Source organism: Passer montanus, unplaced genomic scaffold, assembly GCF_014805655.1.
Source record: "Passer montanus isolate IOZ18808 unplaced genomic scaffold, ASM1480565v1 scaffold27, whole genome shotgun sequence".
NCBI classification, from domain to species: Eukaryota; Metazoa; Chordata; class Aves; order Passeriformes; family Passeridae; genus Passer; species Passer montanus.
In genome coordinates, this window is record NW_024367372.1 from 13,094,063 (window position 1) to 13,118,734 (window position 24,672).

The 24,672-nt window shown below is 33.8% G+C and overlaps 1 long non-coding RNA gene across 4 annotated transcripts in view; it reads right to left on the bottom strand.

Annotated features, from left to right (window-relative positions):
• LOC120503876 overlaps positions 1 to 24,672 on the bottom strand; it is a 58,839-nt gene that overhangs the window by 24,943 nt on the left and 9,224 nt on the right. For 2 of the 4 annotated variants that reach the window (XR_005627869.1, XR_005627872.1), the window contains 2 exons: positions 8,647 to 8,768; positions 6,456 to 6,515 (listed from right to left, as the gene is read on the bottom strand). This is a non-coding gene — a long non-coding RNA (uncharacterized LOC120503876). The remainder of the gene's footprint in view (positions 1 to 6,455; positions 6,516 to 8,646; positions 8,769 to 24,672) is intronic. The other 2 variants (XR_005627870.1, XR_005627871.1) reach the window with 2 other exon arrangements.

A 24,672-nucleotide genomic window follows, 5' to 3' on the forward strand; every position in this document is an offset into this window, starting at 1 on the left:
AGTTGTCGCCCATGTATTCCTGAACATATAAAATATATGACAATTTTTATATTTCTTTAGTATCCTAGCCATGAATAAAATTATCTTTTGTAGAATCATAGAATGGTTTGAGGCAAAAAGCTGTTGAGTACCTGAGCTTTCTCCCTCTCCTGACTAATCATGACTCCTCTATCCAGGACCCACTTTTTTCTTATTCTTTCTCTTCTCACTGATTTACATAAAGATAATTATTCACATAAAGATAAATCATATTATGTTACTCTTTGTGTCCTTGGCCAGATTTACTTCTGCCACTGTTTTAGCTATCCTAACCTGCTCCCTGGCTGCTCAGACAATTTCTGTGTGTTCCTTCCAGGATACCTTTCACACTGTCTTTATGCTACCTGTTTGTGTTTAACTTTGTTCAAGAGCTTTTTTACCAATTTGCTGTTTGTAGGGATGCATTGCTGTTGAGTCTGGAGAGAATCCTTTACTATCACCTCACTCTTATGAGCCATTCTTCTCTCCAGGGCTCCATCCCATGGCAGTCTATCAAAGAGATCATTGAAGTCTGCTCTCCTGAATTTCAGAATAATGAGCTTTTATCCTCTTTGTTGCCTCACAGATCTCAAACTTCACTGCTTAATTGTCACAGCAGCCCAGGCTACCTTTTGTCTTCACATTCCCCACTAGCCCCTCCTTGTTGTTGAGAACAAGGTCCAGCATAGCCTTTCCTCGTTGGATCCTCAGTAACTTTGAGAATAAAGTTGTTATCAATGCATTCTAAGAATCTCCTGGATTGCCTGCCCTGTGGTCCCTTCAAAAGATGTTGGTGTGGTTGGAGTTCCCCATGAGGGCCAGGTCTTGAAAACATAAGGTTGTGCCTCTCTGAAGGGGGCTTCATTGTCTTGGTCTTCTGGGCAGATCCACACAATAAAATCATCTGCCTCTGTCCTCCCTTTAATCCTGACCAGAATATGAATACCTTTGTTTGTAAAGCTCCATATTGGTATGAGAATCCAGTGGTATTCAAACATTTTCATGGGTAAAAAAAAAATTGTAGAAAAGCAATGAACACGGTACAATGAAAGAGCCATTGATAGTAGGATCTCTTGTTTATCAGCTCTGGCTCACATTGAGTATGTGAAACTATTCTAAATTCCTGTGCATATCCAAAGTCTTTCTTCCCCTTCCTCCCCACTCCCAGTCAGGACCAGTCATTTTGAACACACATTTCTCAAACAATTCTGTAAGATTTTATTATTTTGTGGTTTGGATAAGTATTTTCATTAGAATACAAGAAGTCTGACTTTCACACAGACTTTTGAAACATCTCCTGGCATTGGTTGAAATACACAATGTACAATGAGATAAAGCAGAACTTTAGTTTCTCTTTTTATTAATTGATTTGATTACTCCAAATAAATGCTCAAATATCAAAATTATGGGAACATTTGTAAAATGACAAAACCATGCTTTTGTCCCACTTCCCATCTGCAATAAAACATGTATATGCAATGTAAAATAACTGCTTAGCTCCATGACCATCTACTAGCCATGTCTTATTCACCTTACCTACATTTCTCATCACATTAATAATTGAAGTTCATATCACATGGGATCTTTCTTGGCCTTTGAACTGCCTGACTGGAAGAAGGAACATAGAATTGTCAGTTTGGTGTGGAAGTCTCCTCATTTAACTATGAAGATAAAAATTGCCAGGAGGCTTATTTTTTTATTGTTGGGGCTTGGTGGTTTGGGGTTTTTTTTTGATTTTGTTTGGGGGTTTGAGGGGAGGGGTATGATTGTTTTTGCTTTGGTTTGTTTGTTTTGGTTTGGTTTTTGGGGGGGTTGTGTGGGAGGTTTCTAGGGTTTTGCTCCCTTTTTATTTTTAATATTGTGTGTCAGGGAATGGAGCATGTAACAGCACTACAGGACAGTTTTCTCATCAGGAAAATGTTTCTGGTTAGTTTTGAAGCAGAATTAATTCATGATTCTGCATAACATTTGATGCAAAGTAGTCTTGCACTATGTAAATTCCCAAACTCTTGGCACAGTTTTTGATACCTAGATAAGATAAAGGTAAAGACTGAAAAAACCTGCATAAAAAATGAGGGTGAAATGCTTACACCAGAATAGAACTAATGATAAAATAACCAGGAGGAATTAATTTTTGATCTTTCTCCCTCTCAAAACTGGCATAGAATGTGATCTTTATGGACTCTGATCTTCCCACAGCATAAAATAACAGTAATTCAGTAGGGAAAGGAAATATGTAAATTTTGAGAAAGAAAGAATAAAAATCAGCTATAGAAATATAGCATAACCAGCTGAGGAAATAACAAGCTAAGTAAGCAGGAAACAACACTATATTTTTTTCCTTTTTTAACACTCTCAAGACCATTGGTTTATGAAATCAAATTCAAGGTATAACCCTGCCCTATTTCTAATGGAAGCATAATTCTACTTCTAGATCAGGGTTTTGTTCTACCATTGGCTTGGTTCACAGTTTTTACTTCACTAAGTTTTGTCTGGGACCAGCAGAAATTGGTATATTTGGGGTTGGAATCATTGGTGAGGATAGCTGGTGATTTCATGCTTAAGCAAGGTCCTGCAAAGCTGCCTGTACTTAGGTTTTATATTCACAGTAACTACTTGGTAAAGTACAAACATAGGATAGGAAGGAAATATTATGTAAGAGGAAATGTGAAGCTGGATTGAAAATGAGATTCAAATATGAGTCCGGAAAGAGCAGTAAAAATGATTGAGTTTTAGATAATGCTTCTGCTCTGAAGAGTTTCCTTGTCTGGAAGAAAATACAGGGATAGTTTCAGTGAATTTGGCAGCATTAGGATTCTTTTCAGAATAATTTTTGAGATAACTGTATGGAGTTTTGAAGACTAGACCAAAATGAGCTGGTTACAGAACAAAATCATTGAAATGTGTATGCCATTGGTTTAGGCTTTGGTTAAGGTCCAGATAGGACCCCCGGGCTGGCATATGTGGACTAACTCTGGGGTTTGCAGATGATATTTAACCCATCACCATCTGATTCAAGTAGGGGTTGTTTGATTTATCAAGAACTCTCAAATTAAATTCAGAGAAGATTTAAAATAAAGCACTCAATTTAGCATAAATTCTTTTTGCATCTAACTTGATTCATACTCCATTTTTTGGGGAAGGAAATAAGTATGATACTCACATACTGGTTTTCACTTATTTAGTCTTTTTGTTGTGATTCTACCTTCTTTTCAAACAATAACATTCTTAAAATGACTTTTTACTACATGCTGTGAATTTCTGATAAAATGCTTTTACAGAAAAACCATTTTGTTTTTAGTTTGCCACTGAAAATTTTCAAGAAAATGACAGAGGCCAAAAGAAAATTCCAGAACCCTGAACCATAACTCAGTATTAAACTTCATCTACTGCATTTCCTTAATATCTGTTTTCTGAGTACTGTTACAACAGCTTTGTTGCCATGGTCTTGTTTTTCTCTCAGCTGAGTTCATGCGCAGCCACTGTAAACAAATTAACATAAATTATTAGTTTTCTCATTTCTACACAATGACAGAGTGGTGTCTTACTCCCTGTCACATGAATGAAACACATTCTCTCCAGCATTTAACACTTGACAAAGCTTATCTTCCTTGAACTTTACTGAATGCATATCTTTTAGTCATTCTGGATACACTGGAGAAGCCCTTACTTATTTTCAACAACGCTTACTCATGCCTCTAGTGCCAAAGAACTAATCTGGCTTCAAAAGAGTGCCAGCTGTATGAGTGCATCTATATTGTGTCAAGCTGATACAGTAGATTGAGGAATGTTTCATATTGTGTTTTCAGATTTTTACAGCTTTGCAGCCAGGAGTGTATATATTTTACATAAATATTGCAAAAAGAAACCAATATACTTGATGTTTGAAAGAAGCAGTAAATTAAACAATGAACAGATGGAAGACATTTTTGTCCTTCTTCAACAGAATTAGGTGACATTTAAAATATTCTAGAGACTGAATCTCATCCCTTTCTCTGATAGCTGGCATTACTCTTAACCTTTCATTTTGCTCATTTAATAAAAAATATAATTATAATAATTTTTGTTATCGTTCTTTTTCTGAGTTTATTTCTGTGGAAATTCCTGAGTGAAAGGAGGCTCTGTTAACCTGTGTCTCTCGCACATACACACCCACCCCTTTCACTTCATTTCAAAGCTTGATTTTTCTTCTATTGAAATCATGGCTATTCACATTTTTTCATCAAACTGCACCATAAAATCAGTGATCCATGCCAGCTGAAGAGGTTTCTTTCTCTCTACTGACTATTAAGTCACTAGCCACAAATATCTTCATTAAAATAAATATGAATTCCATCTTCAGTAACACAGCTGAAATAAAAGAGTAACCTAAGTGTGTTTCAAATCCTTTCCTGCTTTTTGCCCTGAAGAGTCAACTTCAGGAAATACATGAACACACTGCCCTATGAGCTCCTTCCAGTGATGTTCATCTCTTCCAACTGGGAACCAGGACGTCCCAGCTCTGCATGTAATAGAGAGGTAGTGGAAATGACGATACTAAATTTGAATCAATAAATTTGATTATTTATTTTCTCTCTTTGACTTCTGGTTTTTACTTGTTCTTTGGAAACCAAATATGTAATAGTAAACAAACAAATCTCCCTGTGCCTATGCACAAACCCAGCCATCTTAATTTCATTGACCTAAAGACAGGAAACCTCATATGAATTTGGCAGCACTCAACACAGAAGCAAGTGGTGGGGGCAACACATGCCTGACTCCCAAACTGAGTTAGATCTGTCCGTAGAACAGATCACCTCTCCTTTACCTTTCAGTGTATTGCATGCTAAAGGATACATAATCAGATTACTGATATTACAAACCAAAGTGATAATAAAATGCTACTTTCTGCAAGAATGTCTTCCTGTTTTGCCAAGGTAATTTCTCTCCATATTCACAATGACCTTTATCTTAAGGGCAAAGAAGAGTATCCACTTCTCTGTGAAAAGCTAGTTTCTTTAATTGCATCCCATTAATTCCACTGCTTGCTAACACACATGCTCTATCATGTTATCCTTTAGGAAAACTACGTCATTCCCCTGCAAATCACCCAGGACAAATCTTCAATCCTTTCTGACAGAAAGGCATAAAAGATTTTACCCAAAGTACTAAGAAATGTGAATGGTTCACAGCTGCAGATAAGCTTGTTTTTTTTCTTTTTCCTTCCAGTTAATATACAAGTACACTAAGTACTAAGTACATTCTTCTCTCTGTATTTCTTACAACCTCACAACAGAGCACAACTAAAAATAGTCTTAAGGTCTCATCATCAGCTTCCAAACTAATAAGCAGGCAATGATATCTGAAATTCTTGCACTATATGATGCAGAGAGAGAGAAGCACATGATTAGAGGCATCTCTCCCTTGGAAACAGTTGTCTATACCTAGTTCCCTAATTAATGTCTTTAACTGCACTGGAGTAAAGTTTCTGTTGAAAGGATTTGTTAACAGTGGCACTAATTTAATTTCTGCATGACCCTCTGTGACTTAAATTTTAGCTACACAAATGGTCCTTTAATGTTTATACTGTTGGTCTGCTTGAGAGAAAAGGAAAGAGCCTCAGGCTAAAAGACATACCACAATAACAAGTCAATTTAATTCACTTGAAACAATAAATGAAATGAAAAATTTTCACCTCTTTTTTTCTCACAATACCTCATTTAGATATCTAGTTTTTGAAATCTGTTTTTTTGAAAAGGTGGGGTTTAGTTTGTGGCTTTTTAATGAAAAGAGCTATATTGTAAACATACAAACGCAGATATTCATAGAAGTAGATACCTACATTATGGAATATAGTCAAATTACCAGCCTTCAGTGGATCTTTGCTAATCCATATACTGGTAGCAGGATAAATTTTGTTTGATGCATAAACAATGCTAATACAGCTATAGATTGCAGTCTATTTTAACTACACGAGTTATCCTTACTTGTAATTTAATATGTATACTCAGACTTCTTTAGAATGTTATTTCTGTATATTATGAATTAGACCCAAATAAGTGCTTTTAAAATAGTACTTTTCCTAAGAAAAATGTTATTTAAGAATTAAAGTGAATATAGTAATGAGAACACTGCTTTAGAGTGATACAAATATACTAAAGATGATAAATGTGAAATTTTGTGAATAGTTATATTACGCCTTCTCTGTTTCACATAAAAAAGAATGTCATTCTCTCCTCATTCAGTAACAAAATTTCCCATTACCTCAATGGCACAGCATCATATCTGTCAAAAACCACAATCCTCTTACATTATATGACTGTTCAGTGTATATTTCATGGGCTGCAACTCATCCTCAGAGTTTTTCTGAGAAACAGCTGTGTTAACAAGTCTCATCCACTGGCTAAGCAGCAGGAAGTCCCTGCAAACTGTCATCAATAGACCAGGAGTACACTCACATTGTGGCAGCAGAAACAGCATCTGAAAGAGAAGCTGAGGCATGGCTCACTTTAGCACAACTAGGAAGGAGGAAAGAAAGAAAGAAAACAATAATAGTAATAATAAAAAGAAGTAAAATACTTCCTTAGAAGTATATCACTGCTGTTATTCCATAGCCTCACTGACACAACAGAACTATGAACAGCCAGAGCATATATAGAAAAGAAATAAAGTACAACACAAAAATTGTGATGTATTTTATTTTTTTCTTTTTCTCCTAGAGGACTTTACTGACTCTGAAAGGAAAAGAAATGCTGTACTGAAGTTTAAATATATTTCAGCCTTCGTAAATGTACAGTCACCTGCAGAACCTCACTTCAGGAATTACTTGAGATTGATGCAGGCATGAACAGTCAGCAGCCTGGAAAAACAGCTTACAAGTAAGAAAAATGTAGTACACCAAGCAAAACACAGCACAACATTGTGTGCTATGTGGAAGTGAAAAAACTTGGCTCTTGTATTTATCACCCCATTCCATTACCTGCAGCAGTTTGTGCGAGAGCTTGTATGAGCAAGCATCAGAGGTGAATATTAAACACACAAGCAAGCATTATAAATATAAAATGAAAATCTGCCATGGTTTCCTTGGCTCTGGAGGCTCCAGGCACTCCAAGGAGCCCTCTGCCTGTAACCAGACCCACCACCCCCTCCCCTGCAGAAGGAGGCTCTGTGGCATCCTCTCCATGCCCCGAAGACTGGGACACTTTGCTGCTGTCCGGGAGGCACTTCATTCACACCCTCACACCTTTCCTGGAGCCAGACACTTCTTCACCTCTTCGCAGAATAGGGGACCCACAGTGCAAGTCCCATAAATGCCCACCCTCCCCTGCAAGATGCCTCCTCCCCCCAAGCACAGCGACCTGGTACAAAGTACTAAATCATTAAAAAAAAAGAAAAGAAAAAAAAAAGTAGCTCACATAAAGGGGTTTACAGTAAGGAAGAATTGCAGAGGAAAGCTTCAGGCTGAATGATTTTTTGTTCAAGTAATCATATCCTAAAATCTGAATAATCTCCTCCCTCTGTAGTCATAGGGAACTCTAGATACTGAAGTCACAGGGGTTTTTTACTAAAACATGAGGAAATAGTGGCAGGAGATTCCCAACAGATTGCTTTTCATAAGGGTGAAAAATCCCTGAGGAAAAGTATTGGAAAAAAAATGAAAACATTTTAACCTTTTTTAGACAAACAATTTCAGGGAGAAATCCTTATGGAGACAGTCAAACTAATTAAAAATTTTTTCTTGTTTGACTCCTGATCAAGATAATAGATCTTGGATGATGATGATGATTATTACTGTTCTTGTTGAAAATAGAGGCTTAAAGTGAAAAATATTTCTCTTTTTCTACAGTGGATAAACTCCTCTGTTAAAAATATTTTCTAGTTTGAGAGGAACAGTTAGGTAAAATAAGGAAAAGTTTTATTATGCTAATTTGTGGGGAAAGAAATGATGCACAAAGAAATCTAACTCCTTTCATATAGCTAAAACAGAAGTTTATGTTAAGGAATAAATTGATAGAAATCAACTTTGGAGTTAATGAAATTACAATGGAAAGTTGTCTTCTCTTTACAATAAATGATATGGCCAGATAAGATAGCAAAAACTAACTCCCTATAGCATGCAACCAGTCAAATTCTACAGCCCATATAGCTTTCCCTAACCACAAGAACAGAGTAAAATTTTCAGAATATTAAGATGTCGAGTTTTGTAATTTTTCTGTACTTTTATTTATTTTATTTATTTTATTAACCTAAATAGTTACTAAAATTTCCTACCAGTGTTTCCAGAGAACACTCAACTCTAAAAATAGATGCATGCTTAACCAACCTCATGGTTTGCTCCCAAATGGAGGAAAAATTTTCTTTCCATTTTCCAGTATTTTTAGGGGCTTTGCTTCATAAAGATTCAGCAAAAATTTGCAGTAATGACCCAAACTACAGACAACTGTCTGTGTTTCAGCCTCTTGTGAACTTGTCAGAAGCCCTTGAAAAGGCAGATTAAAAGTTCAGTAATGTCCATTATGACTATTTGAACAAGGAATGTTACAGCAATTTGTTCTCCAGCTCACAGGGTTTTACAACTAGATGTACATCCATCAGTAGAAACTATAGATAAGGATTTTGACTCACCCCTAACTTACTCAAAAGACTTACTTTCTTTAGACTTCAGCCTGTACCTTCAAATTAAAGAATGTTCCTTAACATCACTCAGTCTTTATCAGCAAGAAATGCAACAAGAGATATTGTTCTGTTTTAGGCAATTTTGATCACTGTTCCTGAAAAATACAAGAAAAGTGAGAAAATGAAAAATAAAACCCAAAACACTGTACTGAACATTTTTTGAACAGCAAAATTCATCCTCACTCTCAGTACTTTTGAAGGACTAGGCTTAACTTTATTTATTCCAGATTATTAAAGCACCTTTTATTTTTTATTTTTGTATTTCACAATCCAACATTCGTACTGCAATATAAAATAATTTAACTAACTACAAACAATATATTACGAAACTTTGTAAATGAATTTTATTTATAAATAAAAAAGTGTGGTCAAATTATCCATCTGCATTATTATTTTTTAAAATACCTTTTTTTTCCATAATGTTTTAGTAACATTAAACAATATTAATCACATAATGCAAAAAAAACGGTGATACTGTTTCATGAGAGAAATATGTCTGACTTTAGAATTGATTTTACTGCCCTGAGTTTTCACTATAATCAAGGTATTTACTAACATGATTTAATCCGTCCTTCTCCTAAAAGGGCAAAGCTGATATACTGGTGACAAGATCATTACTTTACTGTTTCTTCAGCTGTGATAAATTTTGGTGGATAAATTACAAAAATCTGAGAGTTTAATTTTCCTCAGCCAATAGTTTCAATTGTAAATTATTCGGTATTGGTATACCTGAATTTTTCTAGTCATTCAGGGTGAAAGAGCTTATTTCCCAGATGAAGAAGAATGATTGTTTGACTACTGATATTCAAAATTACCAAAAGAATTAGTAATCTTTTTGTTTTGCAGCTGGTTATTCAGTCTTCTGTTATTTTTCACTTTTACGTCTTTATGTCTTTAAATCTTTACATGAATTGCTGATAAAATGGATAGTTAGATGTAATTTAAAGTGCTTAAAGTGCATAAACATGGACTTCATTATTACCTTTAATATGTTTGAAATTATATACAAGCACAAGCAACTTACTAAGAGAAAGCACTATAAATTACATTTTTACATTCAAATGTAATCCCAGAAATGCCAAATTTAAAATCTTTAGGAAAAAATTAAAACCTTAATAATTACCAAGTCCACTACGTCAGATCAACAACCTTCATAAACACTGTGGTCTAGCAGCCAAAGGTTCATGGTCTTTTTAGAGAAAATGTCAAGCTCATGGAAAATTGCCTTACTAATCATCTTAAAACAGAAGAATAAAACATAATAACAAGGGCTGCCTGTCCCCTCTTCTATATATTTAAATTTTAGAGCTTTTAAGCTATTTAAAAACAATAACAAAACATTTGGGCAATGTGTACCTAGCTACCCATATGTTTGACTGAAAACACATATAATGTATGTATGAAACTACACAGGTCTTAAAATTCTAGAAGTAGCCATCTGGTAATAGAAAATGTACTTTTTATAAACCAATATCATTGAACTGTGGCAAGACATGGATGCAGACAAATTCTAACATTGCAGGTCTGATTCAGAGTTCTGCTATGCTGAGCTGATAGTCTGAAGGAAATAGGAGAGATGGAATCAGATAAGTTCCAGCTTTGCATGGGCTTTCTTTCTCCTCGGGGATAGAGGCAATCCTTTTGCTCATACTCTGTGGCAGAAACCTAAAGGACTGAAACAATCTCACTGTGAGGAAGCAAGAAACTCAGATGAATTTAATAAATTGAATTGGTTTATAGCAGGATAGTAGAACCTCTTGTGGAGAGTCTTTCCAAGGACAAAGCAAGCAATTCACATTTGGTTCAATAACATTCTCTTACATAGCAGGAAAGAATAATTACCCCATTGCAGGAATGAAAGGTGAAATTTAATAGCTTAAGTTATTTTGTGGGTCAGATAAGATAATCATGGTAGTTCTTTTTGACCTTAAAATCCATGGATCTGTGCAGTAAGCTGTAGAGACTTGTCTAGATTTTTATATACAGGCAAAAAGTTGAATACTGTTTGGAAAGATTAGAAACTTTCTTTCCTCCCTCTTAAAGACATGTCAGGAGGCAAATATTGATTTTACCTATACTTTTAAAAATCCCCAACATTTTTTTCATCCCATCAGACTAATTATGATTTTAACAGCTTTTGCTGTCTTTGACTGGATTGTTTCACACTGGATTTAAAAGTCCCAAGCAATGAATAAAAGTACGTATCTTCATTGACTTTTGCAGCACATAGTGCATGGCAAAAAATAATGAATATGAAACACTATTTCATAGGTTCACATCAAGTTAGTATGATAACAAAGAAATGCTGAATTACATGGACTGATGGGTGAAAGGAATTATTTTCATTTCTGTGACAATATATTAACGCTAATCAATAAATGGTGAAGAGCTGATTGCTGTATTGTTTCAAGCCTCTGAAAAGACTTAATATCTCCCAGTTTCTGTGAACAGCAAAGGAAAAATCAGAGACAATGACCAGATTGTGTTTATTTTCATGAATTATTTTTCCAACTCAAACTGTCTGCAGTATTCCAAAGGAGTGTAATTTGCTAGAAATATTTCCACAAAGTATCAAATGCAAATATAGTGGCACCCAGTGGTCAGGACATACCTTATTTTTATGCTTAAAACAGCAAATTATTTTTTGAGAAGTGCCACACTTCTTTCAGCTGGAATGTAGTTTGTCCTGTTTCAATGAAAGGACCAATTTCTACTTCAATAGCATTCCTTGCCATAGCCTTTGTTTTCTTATGTTAAATAAGTTTCACATTCATTTTGGCATAATCTGTTTCTGTGAGCAAAGTGGGTCTGAGTATTCAGTGTAAGTTGTTGATTGCCTATAAGCTAATTAATTCCTGAGAGGACACATCTGAAGAAGAGACTGTATGCAAAGATAAATCCAAAATTTCTTCTATTCAAATTTCACATTTTCTTTTTCTTCACTAAAATAATTCCAATGATTTTTGGAAATTTAGAAAGAAAAAGTGAATGATTCAACAGTTTACAATGATGATGTGGCTTCACTTCAGTTTAGTTCAGTTTCCTGCTTAACTGCTGTGCAATGCTTTCTCTACCTTTCCAATGCATATTAGTCCATACATGTAAAACCTCACCAAAGTCTTGTGATTCTTCTGCCTCAAACTGCTAACACACCTTAAGCTGCTTATCAGCTCTGGGTGAAGATAAACTACTAGTTCTCCAGTGTCACCCAAATCAACATTACATAACCAAATATGTGCTTTCACCATTCACTGCAAAAGAATTATGGAGCAACTGAATGTAGAGGCCTTGTAACAATCCACCAACAACTACTGCTGAAAACAGCTCACCTGTAGGTGAAATATAAAAATCAAACCCAAAGAAATTATGAGAAGGATGGGATCAAACCAATAAAAAGAAAAGAAAATTAGCAGGTTTTGGTTTTTTCCTTTAAAAAAGTAATTGTCATATGCTATACATGATAACAACTACTTCCAATACTGACGTAACATCGATTATCTCACAACGTTATCATTATAAATATTATTATGTACAAAAGTCAGCAATGAAAATATTTGTGGGAAATATCTGGCTCCACAAAAAGTGTTGTCATTGGAAGTTTTGCACTTTTATTTTATAAACACAAGTAGTATTTTTTTTTCCAATTGGCCGTAGTTGCACATGACATTTCTTTAAGTATAAATGCTAAAGCAGCTACAGGTGTTGTCTTCTCCACTACAAAGAAATTGTGCTGGCTTTTTTGTTATAACTTGCCTTTAGGTCAATTCTCTTCTTATTTGATCAGAATAACAACTAATTATCCAAAACTAATAGTATTTAAAAATCCAAAATTAATAGTATTTAAAAGATTTCTGAACCATACTGAATCAGAAAAAAAGAAAACCAACAAAAAATAAATTTAAAAAAAGCAAACACCCACAGAAAACCCCCCAAAAATAAATTTTTTTTTTTCCATTCCTGATCTAAAAGTATTTACTGAAGCTTTGCACATATCCTCAAATCTCATGTATAGTTTAGAATATTTACATTATTTACTGTAGATTGTACAAATACAAAAAAACAATCATTCAAGGGGATTGTTTGAATTAAAATAATGATGAACTTAATTTATTTGAATTAGAGTTATACTACCAATATTAAGTAGCAAATTACTTTTTATTTTGCTCTACACTGATTAGTTTGCTAACAAATAAGCTTAGCAGTTCCTGTTAGTCAGAATAAGTCATAGATCTCAAATAAAAAGAAACATAATAACCTAATTCATCTGAGTACAGTGAAAAGGAGATGAAAACTGTAGGTATTTTGTATTAATGTATTAACAGATAAAATTAAGAAAGTAGGATAAAAATAAGGTTGGATAAAAAGAATTATTTTACTTTCTGTTCAGATTTGACTTACAAAGCCATAAAAAAAGATATTAACACAGATTCAATTTTAGCTTCATCAGAAAACCTCAGCAAAACTGCAACCAGCTCATGAAAGACAATTCAGTATTTGTAGAATAGAAAGAAATTTTCTACTTAAAGATTTTCTGCTAAAATCTTCTGTCTCATGAGGGCAAAATCTGGCTTCTTATTCTGTTAATTATGATAAAAAGCATAATTTTGCAACAAGTATAAATAACTGCAAATGTATGTTAAGTCCTTATTTAGCTTTACTTTAGAAGACACACTATTTTTCCAGCAGAGCTGTCTGCCTTTGAGACTGTGAGTCAGCTCTGAATTACCTTCTTTCCTACCTTTCCTTTCCTTTCCTTGAGTGTCAGTGCAGCAATGACTTTTTTAGTATCTTACTTTGTGCATTTACCTCTTTAAATTGCATTATTTTATTGTCCACTCACATAATTTAAAGCATCTAGGAGACCCTAGACTGTATTTGTTTTTGAACTTTGGATTACCTTAGTAAACTAACTGTAAAGAAATTGTGTTTTTTAAGTAAAGATCCAAAGTGATGACCAATATCCAGGTATTCTTATCTTTTTTACTAAAGTGATCCTGGGTGCCTTCTGACTACATTATTTTCTGTGTTTGAGTAGGAAGTTATTCTGGAGACCATTTCACTGAAATTAACACCAAAACAAAACACAACAGGGATTTGAAAATCCTGTACAACTCAAGCAGATGAGCTTCTGAAGAAAGAAATGACACAATTAAAGCTGAAAAATATATTTAGTCTGTTTTCAATGAGCTGAACTACTTACAACTCTTGAAAAAGAAGGCATTGGTATCTGAATGTGCATAAGAAGTCTGTTGTGTCCATCCCACAGCACAGTCTACTAGAACATGAGCTCACTGGTTAATTCCAGAATAAGGTAAATAAATATTTTTAACATAAAGTAGAGATCAAATTTAATACGCTTGAGAAAATAATATGGAGTTTTTTTAGCACTTGCCAATGTCATGAATCTTGCTATTGAAATAACATTATTATTGATTATAAGATAAAATTTCTATTTCAGAGGTCTTTGTCTTCTTGGTTTTCAGAGTTTGTGGAAAAATATTAAGGGTTGGAGTAGAATTTTGTAAGACAGCCTTTCCTGGAACACATCTTAATAGAGTTCGGATTCTTGAGCAAATAACAGTCAGTCTTCACAGTCTTTCTTGCTTAGCTGGGTAGTAAGTGAATTTTTTTTATTAATGAATAAAAAAAGAAATTGAATATGAACAGGATGGGTTGCATCAAATATGTACTGCACTGTTCTGTGAATCTGAGTTCAAGCAAAGTTCAGTGGCTTACTGCTTCACTGGAGAAAAACATGGGCATGGAATCAAGCTTGCATTAGCAGAAACCTATCAGAGGTATCTTTTGGCTTCTAAATGAATGTGATTTAATATATGTATCATACTAAAAACATGGGCAGTGGATATGAGTTCTACATCTTGCTGAGTGCACTCAACTCCTCCACAGTAATTTAAGACATGTGAAGATAATTCCAAGAAAGGTTTTCAGGCCAGAATGTACTCAGGAATGAAGACAAAAACTCTTTTGTTCATAGTATAAACAGTAGCTTCAAGTTGATATAATTAAAATCCACACTACGTGCTAACCTCAGCTGACTATGTCTATATATTAATTACATTTCACAAAATGTTTTGAGTAAACTCAATATTTTTCAGGGTAGTATATTTAAATGGTATTTTGAAGTGTTTTTTTAAAGTACTCTTAACAAGGGAAAAATACCTTTTTTTAATAAATTTTACCTCACTTTGGAGAATTAACCTTCAACATCTCAAGGTTCTAACAGTACAAAGAGCTATTCTGAGCCTCAGGATGATCTGAGAACCACCTATAAATCTGTGACTGAGATGTTGCAGATAAGCTGCCATATATTTGATACTTACAGTCAAAATTACTCTCTCCCCTTGTGTCCCATAAAATAAAATAAAAAATACATATATTCAGCAGATTTTAAAGTACCACAAAGCTTCTCTACTTTATACTTCCATAACATTTAAAATAGGCTCTTCTTCATTCCATCACAAGTTACAACTGATGAATCCAAATTCCCTGGTGTAGCTTTAGGGAGGGAAAATCAAAAGCCTGTCTTAATGGCATAGAATTGCCCTTCACCAAAAAACAGCCATCATCTATGCTAATTAATGAACATTTATCTCGTTCAGGGCTGACAGAGGGATTTTTTTAGAGGACAAAAGGAATAAAACAAAACAATCAGAAACCCCAAAACCCAATTTATTCTGGTCTCTTTATCCTCTCATCTGGCTGCCAATTCCTATTCTCAGCAGTCCCTGATTCACTTTCTTTTCATTGTTTTGTGAATGTATTGATGGTGACTCCAAGTGAAGCCTTTGAGATGAAGGTGAGCCACAGCTTCTATCTCTCTTCAATGTATCAAAAGGGCTGCAAGTGAGATGAAGTCAAGCAGATAAGTATTAGGAAGAAACAAAATGGAATCTGTGGTGAAAACTGTCCGTAAGTAACAAGGAATGGTAGTTGACTGAGGGAAGAAGGAGATCAGGAGCTCAAGGAGACTGAAAGAAAAAGATATTTTGGTCTGATACAGTAAAACAAGTGGGCGGATTCTGTTCAACTTTTACGTGAGTCCTGGCAAAACTTCCAATGACAGATATATTCCAGATAATACAAGAAAGGCTCAAATTCCCCCATAATGTAGATGTAGTTATATAACCATGAAAAATGGTTCAATTAATTTTTCCTAAAGCATTCATCTGTAAATTGTATGCATGCTTATGCCATAAGAACATATGCATGTATTTAACACTTAAGGCTTGTTGTTAGTAATATTTTCTATAAAGGTGACACCTTGCAATGCTTTATATGGGTAAAGTTTTAGGGTCCTATTCCTGTAAGGTCAGACTGGATTCTGTCCAAGCAACTACAATCAGTTAGATTTGGAAAATAAATTTGAAAAGAAAAAGGTGAGAGAAAAACATAAGGTTGACTTTTTTTTAACTGCAAATTTATTTTAAGTTTGGTTTCAAAATCTTGATTTTGTTTTGGAGTCAGTCTAATTCTCAGAACGATGACAAAAAAAGGATTGCAAAAAACTTTGTGGCTTATCTTTTATTCTTTTTTTAGCTTTGAAAAATAAAATTAAGAGCAAAATGTGCTATGAGCAGAGGAATAAATTAAATCTTATTTTCTAGGCATCTGTGTCTCTCAACATAGATTCAAGAGTCGACTTGATATTTTTTCTTGCCTTTAACTATTCTACAGTATTTTCTCTGATTCTTTCCATCACATCTCCATTAACCCTGCCTGCAAATCCCAAAGTTACCTTTTGTATCATCAGATCATCATCTGGGAAAGAGGTAGGGCATACTGTTGTTGCTTTTGGTGACCCAAAATTCCAATCAGAACTTAAGAACTTTTAGACTACAATCTTCTCAAATAATAGAGTTCATCTTCTGTATCCATCTTAACATTTTTGTATGAAAAAGAACAGAATATCCATGACACTGAAAGCCATCATGTACTTTCTGTTGAGGACTGAGTAAAAGTTTCAAAGCTTATTAAGGTGGGAGCGATAGATGGAAAAACGTGCTCTGGAACTACAAAAATAATCACCTACAAATTATCTCTTCCCCACAAACGGAATATTGTGCTAAATAATAGGAACTCTATAGTTTTAATGAAAAACTTTTTTCTCCAAAATCCTTGTATTCCTGACAGAAGAAACCACATGGACTTCAAAACTACATTTGGAGCTAAACTCTTTCAAAAGTTGATAGATGTTTGAACATGAGTTTTTTGTAAAAACTTTGCATATAAGAAAAAATTTTGTAAAATATAAATAGTCATTGATGCATTTAGGCAGAGAAAAGGAAAATAACATTTGCAAAATAATTTGCAGGGGTCTCATTTTTATTCACATGCTCTATTCCTCAGTGGAGACAATCACTGAGAGTATATGAAATAAAAGTAATTGTGAGGGTCTTCAGTTTCAACTGGCTTATTCTCCTTTTTCTCTTGCAGGCTGGACAAGAGAATATATTGCTTGAAAAGAGAATATTTATGATTGAGAACTTAATTCTACTGTTTGGGGACAAGTTATTCACTTTGTGGTGAAACCATCTGGCCATCCATCATTGTGTCAGCCTTCAGCTTTACTCAGCTGGTGACTATTTCCTTGCCTTGTTCAGGAGAGTGAGTTGACCTGTTCTAATAAGGTTTCAAGGGAATCCATCAGCTGTTTTCTCTCTTATAGTATCAATGAGCTCTGTAAGATTTTTTTTTACTGAAGACCGGAGTCTTCACCTACTAAATAGGCATACATTCATGGGATTTTCTGCATATTAGTGTGACTTTTCCTTATTTTCCTGTGTTTAGGTTTTGTTGGTTTTTGTTTGTTGGTTTTGTTTTTTTTTATTATCCATCCATACTCTTTATTGTGACAGTGGCAACAAAGACATTCTCATAATGGAGGATTCCTCTTTTGAAGAGGAAGATTTTTTTTATTATTTTCATCTACTGAATCAAATAAACTACCCATTTTTACTAATTTACTATTTTAACTTGTTTTAAATTAAAACAAAAAGGTTTACAGATTTGATAATTTTTTTTTTGTAGAATTGTCTCATTACTTGATGCTGGGGAAATACTATAAAATTTCTTTCAATAAATGATACCTTTTAAAAATTATTTTTCAAAATTATTTCTGCTATCACACTTCTATATCTTTCTATCTACTCTCAGTTCATGGTATAAATGAAAAAAATAAGACCATATAGATATAGTTCCAAAAAAGACAATATTTTCAGAATGAAAGTTCCCTTTAGTTTTAACTAGTATATTATACTTTATCTCAGAATTTGGCTTCAATCTTTCATATTTAAACCAACTCAAAAGCAGTATGTGAAGTTCCATGCAAGGTTTCCTCTATGAAAATAAAAAAATAAGCTCACAGTTTTTTTCCTTGGGGGAGAGAATTTATATTGTTATGGCATAAATTGATCACATTAACTTCACTGTTGATGCTGAAATGGAAATTTCTGCCTAACTTAATCCCAAGCAAGGAAAGGAGATATAGGATGGGAATCTAATTTTAGATAAAATTTAATGTCTGAATTTCGCTATCATTTTACATAAACTACTAATAATTTTTCATAATTCCACTACCATTTTTCATGCCTCACACTACATGACTAGGTTTGAATACTCCACACTTGGAAGAAATGTAATTTCACCATTTTGTAATTCTAATCTGTTTTCCAACTACACTGTGCATCAGCTACTAATGAAAACAGATATTGAAACTTAGCATACATACCATGTTTGCCAGTCCTTTTCCATACACTTCCACATAGTTTTACTGGAAGTAAATTTTACATATGAAGAAGACAATTAATTTATTTTGCAGGAGTTAAAAATCTTGGAAGATTTAAAGCAGTTAAAGATCTGGGAAGAAGAAAAAATATTCTGCCACTGAAAGTGGAGGAAAGTATAGTGACCTTATTATGTAATCATGCTGCACATGCATTTTATCTCGTTCTTCAGTGCACATCGAACTGTTTTTTAGTAAGAAAACATGAGCTTTGATTAATATGACAATTTTTTTCAAATTTATAATTATACTATTCAAAGATTGAGGAAAAGACAGTTATCCTTGCTTCTTGTTTTAACTATCATACCTTGTTTTGTCTCTCTCTATCTTGGCAGTATTTTGCTAGCAGACCAAACACAGATAATTTGTTCTTCTCTTTTCCTCAATTCTCAACCTCTGTATTATCTGTCATTCAGGACTAGGTTACTTTCCTTTGTGTGTTTCTTTTAGGATTCCTGCATCACTATGGAGTAAAGATTTTCATCCTGTGTTTTTGGACTTTAGATCTTGATGTTCCTTTATAGATGAGAGAATATTGTAAAAAGACATCAAGCCACCTCATTATTATGGAGTCCCTCCAGAGATCTTCTCCAGCAGTGGTCTGTCAGCAAGTCTGCTGCCAATCATAAGTGCTATCTCATGGTAATCACCATAGTAGCACACTTTGGCAAGCAAATTTCATGGATCAATATTTGGATCTTTTAAAATGTTTGTTTTGTACAACAGTTAACTCAATGGAAATTCCAAGCCCATATAAGAGAACATTATGATACAGATATATGAGTGATAATAGTCACTTTAAAATCAGTGAGGAAACATCCAGTCGATATTAAAGTTGCCAAATCGCTGACCCAATTTAAAACCTTTAAATGGCAGTGGTTTATGTTAGTAAATATCAGACTTAAGGTCTAACATTCACAAATTTTTGTTCTGAGCTGGTATGATTCTTATTTTTTTTAATTGTTGCAGGACATAATGGCAAACATCAAATGTTTTTAAAGCCTGACTCAAAATCGTCTCTATTGTCAATAGCATCTTCATTTTTGTAAAGGAAAAAAATAATTCTTTTGTGTCTTTCTCTAATAAGTGCTTTGGGCTAAAATGCATGAGATTTTTATTTAGTATTTGTCTAAGCAATTTGGCTGTTCTTATACCTGCACTTTGGAGCTTCTGCACTGTGACAGAAAATTTAAGTTCACATTTAACTTCTAAAAGAAAATTAAGAACCTTTGCAGTCTGATTACATTCTGGGATCTTGTGTAAATTGAATTTCCATGAATGAGATACTTGAAAAATACTGAAAACATCACTGTTGTGATCCATGATACTGCAAAGAATTCTGATAAACTCAAAACTCTTAACAATCTTGGGGTTCATCAGATTCTGTGAATAATATTTCATTTCATAGACATTGGCTTTGTGTACAAATGTGTTCATCTTTCTAACCCACCTGGAACACAACTGTCAGCAAGCCATGCTAAACAAGTGAAACCATTGACTTTACTTAATGTGCGGGAATGAGATTGCTTGTTATTAGCTGTGAGTTTATGACTAGCTCTGTGTCTGCCTGTACAAATCACTTAACTTCTTGATATCTCTACATGCCATTGGGAAAAAAAAAAAAAAAAGATTGGAATCTAGCAAATTTAACAGAAAGTAAATGGACATCATGACAAAGATGTCAGCTATTAGGCCATGAAGCTGTTCACTCTTTCTTCCTCCAAAAATTTTGTGCATTCCCTGAAAAAAAGATTAGTAATATCAGGAGATGTTTTCAGCTCTCAGTTATGGAATATTTAATCCCAAATTGAGGATCATCTTAATAAAGGGAAATTATCCTCTGAAGCAAAGGGAAGATTTGAGCCTGCCCCCCTCATGTGTTGAATGTATTTCAGGCAGGAAAACGGCTCATTCATCCAGTTGGCATGTGAATATTTCTTCTGCTTGTCCCTGTCTGTCTTGACAAGACTAAAAATATAATGTCTCAAAAATGCCAATACAGTTTTTTGTGTAAATGCTGAAATGAACTAGTTTTACATTTCCCTACCATAAATATTTGGATTCAGACAAAAGTAATTACAAATTCAATGAAAATGATAACTATTCTGTCAGAGGTGCATTGCTCAATTCCACTTGTGACTTCCACACTTTTACCAGCTTTTATAAAAGTTTCTTTAGGAACCTTGATGAAGTCCCTAGTTATAGAGAAACTGATTTTATGATTGTTTTTAGCCTCATCATTAGTTAATGAAGTTTTCATTTCATTCCTAAACATCTAGACATAAAGTTTTCCCTTTGTTAAATGCCTCAAAATCAGTCCATAATCTGTGGACTAAGTCTTGTGGAGATGTATTTATCACTAAAGTGTTTATTCTCTCCTTTTTATTTAAATAATTTTTGTTAGTGCATCTGGATAAGTTTTTTGGAAAACATCTGTGTTTACAGTTTTATTGTTTTTCACTTTACTCAAACTAGTATGTATCTATATGAATAGGTATGTCTTTATGCATTATGTATAAGCCTTATGGAACAATATATAATGCATAAGAACAAACACATTGAGTCTTATTCACTCCTTACTGTAGAAAACTTGTCTTTAAACCATATCATTAAAGTTTTGGTGATGTTTCTTTCATAATGGAATCAGACACCACTTTGTAAGAATTTTTTTATAATGGCACTTCAGATAAGCTTTGGGGCAATTCTGCAGCTGTTCTTATGATTATGTATAAAACTTAATTCTGTTTCTGTAAGAGACTGTAATGGAAACCAGAGGATTAATCACTTGCTGTTACAAGAACAATTTCCTGTAATTCTATGAATCTAACACATCTTCATTGTCATATATTGTAAATTAAGATTGAGTGAAGATGGTGTGCTCTATTCCTCAGAACGTGTCCACCTAGATAAAAACAGAAAGAAAGATGATGGTGCTAACCTTTATTTTAATCAAGAAAGAAGATTGTGATGGGGAGGTAGTCAATATTCTTCTAACTCACTTTAGCCTCTTTGAATAAGAAATATCTCAAATGCTCTAGTGGGATGAACAATGGCATCTGAAATAGTTGCATTACTATTTTATTTTGCCATTATCTTAATTCTCAATACCATTCATTAGCTGAATATGTGAAAGAAATGATAATAAAATGTGTGACCACTCTACAATTCAGTGATGGAGCCCATAAATATTACAATTTAATATTCAAAAAGTTAATGACAATGAAATCCACTGTATGAGAGGTTTGAGACTGTAAACTAGGGATGGACATATAGCTTGCCCAGCCACTAAAGCAGAGAAAACAGATAGAAATAATCAGAGTAACCTAGAAATATGCATTGAGCAAGTGGTGATTTTTCATTTTTATGTCTCTTTTGCTATCACTAAGTGGTTTTAGTTCTGTATTTATAAACAGTTGCTTTACAAAAATATCTGTGTGTGTGTGTGTGTGTGTGTGTGTGTGTGTGTGTGTGTGTATACAGATACATATATACACAAATGCTAAATCAGAATTCATAATTCAGAGATGTGTTGTGTTCAGTCCAGATCGTGCTGTGAACCTGGTATCATAAATCATGTTGAATCACTATGAATTTTCAATTAAATGAAAAAGGGATTCATCCACATAAAGATATGAGCCTTTCTGGAATCCCGGCACAAACAGGCCTGTGACTCTGATCACAGGACATCTAAAATGCACCTCTATCTCTTTGCTGTATTTGGTGATTTTGAATCAATCTTATGTGCTTATATGTATGTTCAAGCGCAATAACTGGAAACAAATGACATGTGGCACTTTAGAGGACACTGGGAGGTTAAGTAAATTATCAGACTAAGTTTTACATAACTTGAAACGGAATTATTTCAATCACCTTCATTTATCAAACCTAATGGTGAAAAAAGTAAATAAGTCTTCACAGAAGGTTGCAATTCAAATCAGTCTCAGGCCAGAATGACTCAATCTGAAAATGAAAATCCATACTGGCTGGAAGTGGTGAAACACATGGAGAGAAAGATCTAATGATACTTTTAGAAGTCAGAGAGAAAAATATAAGAAATTTACTTTTTCTTGAAGCTTGTTCATTTTTTTTTGAACGTTTTTGATCTTGTTTATTTATTAAACTGTTGCATATTGTTTTTTTTGTTTTTCATAAAATACAGTTTTGTAAGTTTTTAGTTCTGTGAACATTATTATAATATAAGAATTATTTAAGACAAATAAGGCAAAGATTAAAATCAAATCAAATCAAATCACTTGCCTTTCAACAGTTTGCACTGAACTAAAAAGGTTGAGGATCAGCCTCTGAGGCTGACTACCATAAAAGGGATTGTGAGACTTTTCCTTTCTCCACAGTATGCAAAATAGAATGCCCAGCTTTTAAGATTAATTTCCCTTATTTTACCATCATGATAAAGCTTCAGAATCCAGTGTGCAGAGATAACAATAGATGGGGATGTCCTCAGTTTTTCTCTGTATATGGGATCATCTTGTCATATGTTGTTTCTTTCTTAGCTGTCATGCTTCCGGATTTCATGCAAGCACCTGAGCTACTTAGGGAACTTTAATTTCCAAGAGCTGGGCAGCCTGCCTACCTTTTCACACACTTAATAAAGTCAGACAGAAAGAATTACAGACTTAAAAGGGGAAAGGGAAAAAAATGCTTATGGAAAAAGTAACATAAGGTTGTTATTCTAAAGAGGGTTCACATTTGTTTTCAATATGAAACTTGAATATAGCATGGAAAATTGAAATAGATTTTTTCAGGGCTGGACTAACACAAAAAATAATAGAAAATGTGATTCAGGATTTTAGGGAATACCTGGCATACAGCAATATAAATATGAATAATTTCTAAGCAATTAGTTCTCTCTACTTGGTTGAATTTTCTTGGGGTAAAATAATTGTATTTGCCTTGTTTATCCATTTGCCTCTTTTTTTTAAATTAATTATAGGTGGAGTTTTTTCATCCCCATATAAGAGGTAATGCCACCTCTATTTTATAAACTGCCAGGTTTTAAATGTTAGCCAGAGAGCTGGAGTAATCAGTAATGTCTGGAGATAAATGGAATGTATGACTTCTTTAGCTTAGGAAAAATAGAACTCTGTGAAATGAGTCTTACAAAGAATTTGGAATTTTATTTATTTCCACTTAGATTTGCATGAGTAAAGTACAATAGCACACAGATTTAGCTATATGACAGATGCAAAGTAGAAGCCAACAATCCCTCTCAGAAATTATATGACAACTTTCACTAGTTCAGTACTTAAGTACTTCATTACTTTTGCTTTCTCCTGTACTTCTTGCCCTCTCTGGTGTACTGCACACTAAAATGGTTAATCCCTTGTTCGACTGCACACTAAAATGGTTAATCCCTTGTTCGTTAGCTTGATGCTGCATCCCTGCAATTTGCAAACTCCCCCTGTCCTCAAAATTTGGCATTTGGTCCTCAAGACTTCCTTGGAAATGCTTCAATTATTTTCAATACCTGTGATGAATAATATAAGAAATGTCTAAGTCTCAAATGACATAACTGAGAAATTAGACATAAAGATTAGGATTATTTTAGCAATCATTATGACTACACATCAACCCAGACGTCTTATGTCTGAGGAAGCCAACTCCAAATATCAGAAAACAAGTAGAAACAGACTGTTTAGCTGCATGTCAAAAACTAAAAATTAGCTTTTAACATCTTGTTTTCTTTTATTCTCAAAAAGACTGGTTCTACTTAAATTAAGCTTCACACAATTTTCTAGTGACGTAAATTTGGGCTTTTTTAGATGTTCTTGATATTGAGTATGAAGAAGATACATTCAGTTCTAGTGAAAAGACAAGACTTCAGCACAGAAGGAATTGCTCCTGTTGCTACTGGAAACTCAGTTCTTGCTCAAAAGACTTTCATATCTGGATCTGTGGTAGAGAAAACAAGTCTTTATGATATACACAGACACATATATATACATATATGCATACATATATATATATCTAAACTTCTCATGAAATATCAAAGATGAAGCATCAAAACACTGTCACTGAACTGATGCACAGAATATAACCATTTCAGGACTCTTACCAATTTTCAAAACTGTTTGGAAAGGCTGTTCCTCTACATTCTCAGTAATTTGGTTACTTGTGGAACTTAAAACCAATAGAATAAAGGTCTACAGGCTGAGAAAATGAACAGTATTTCTGATTAA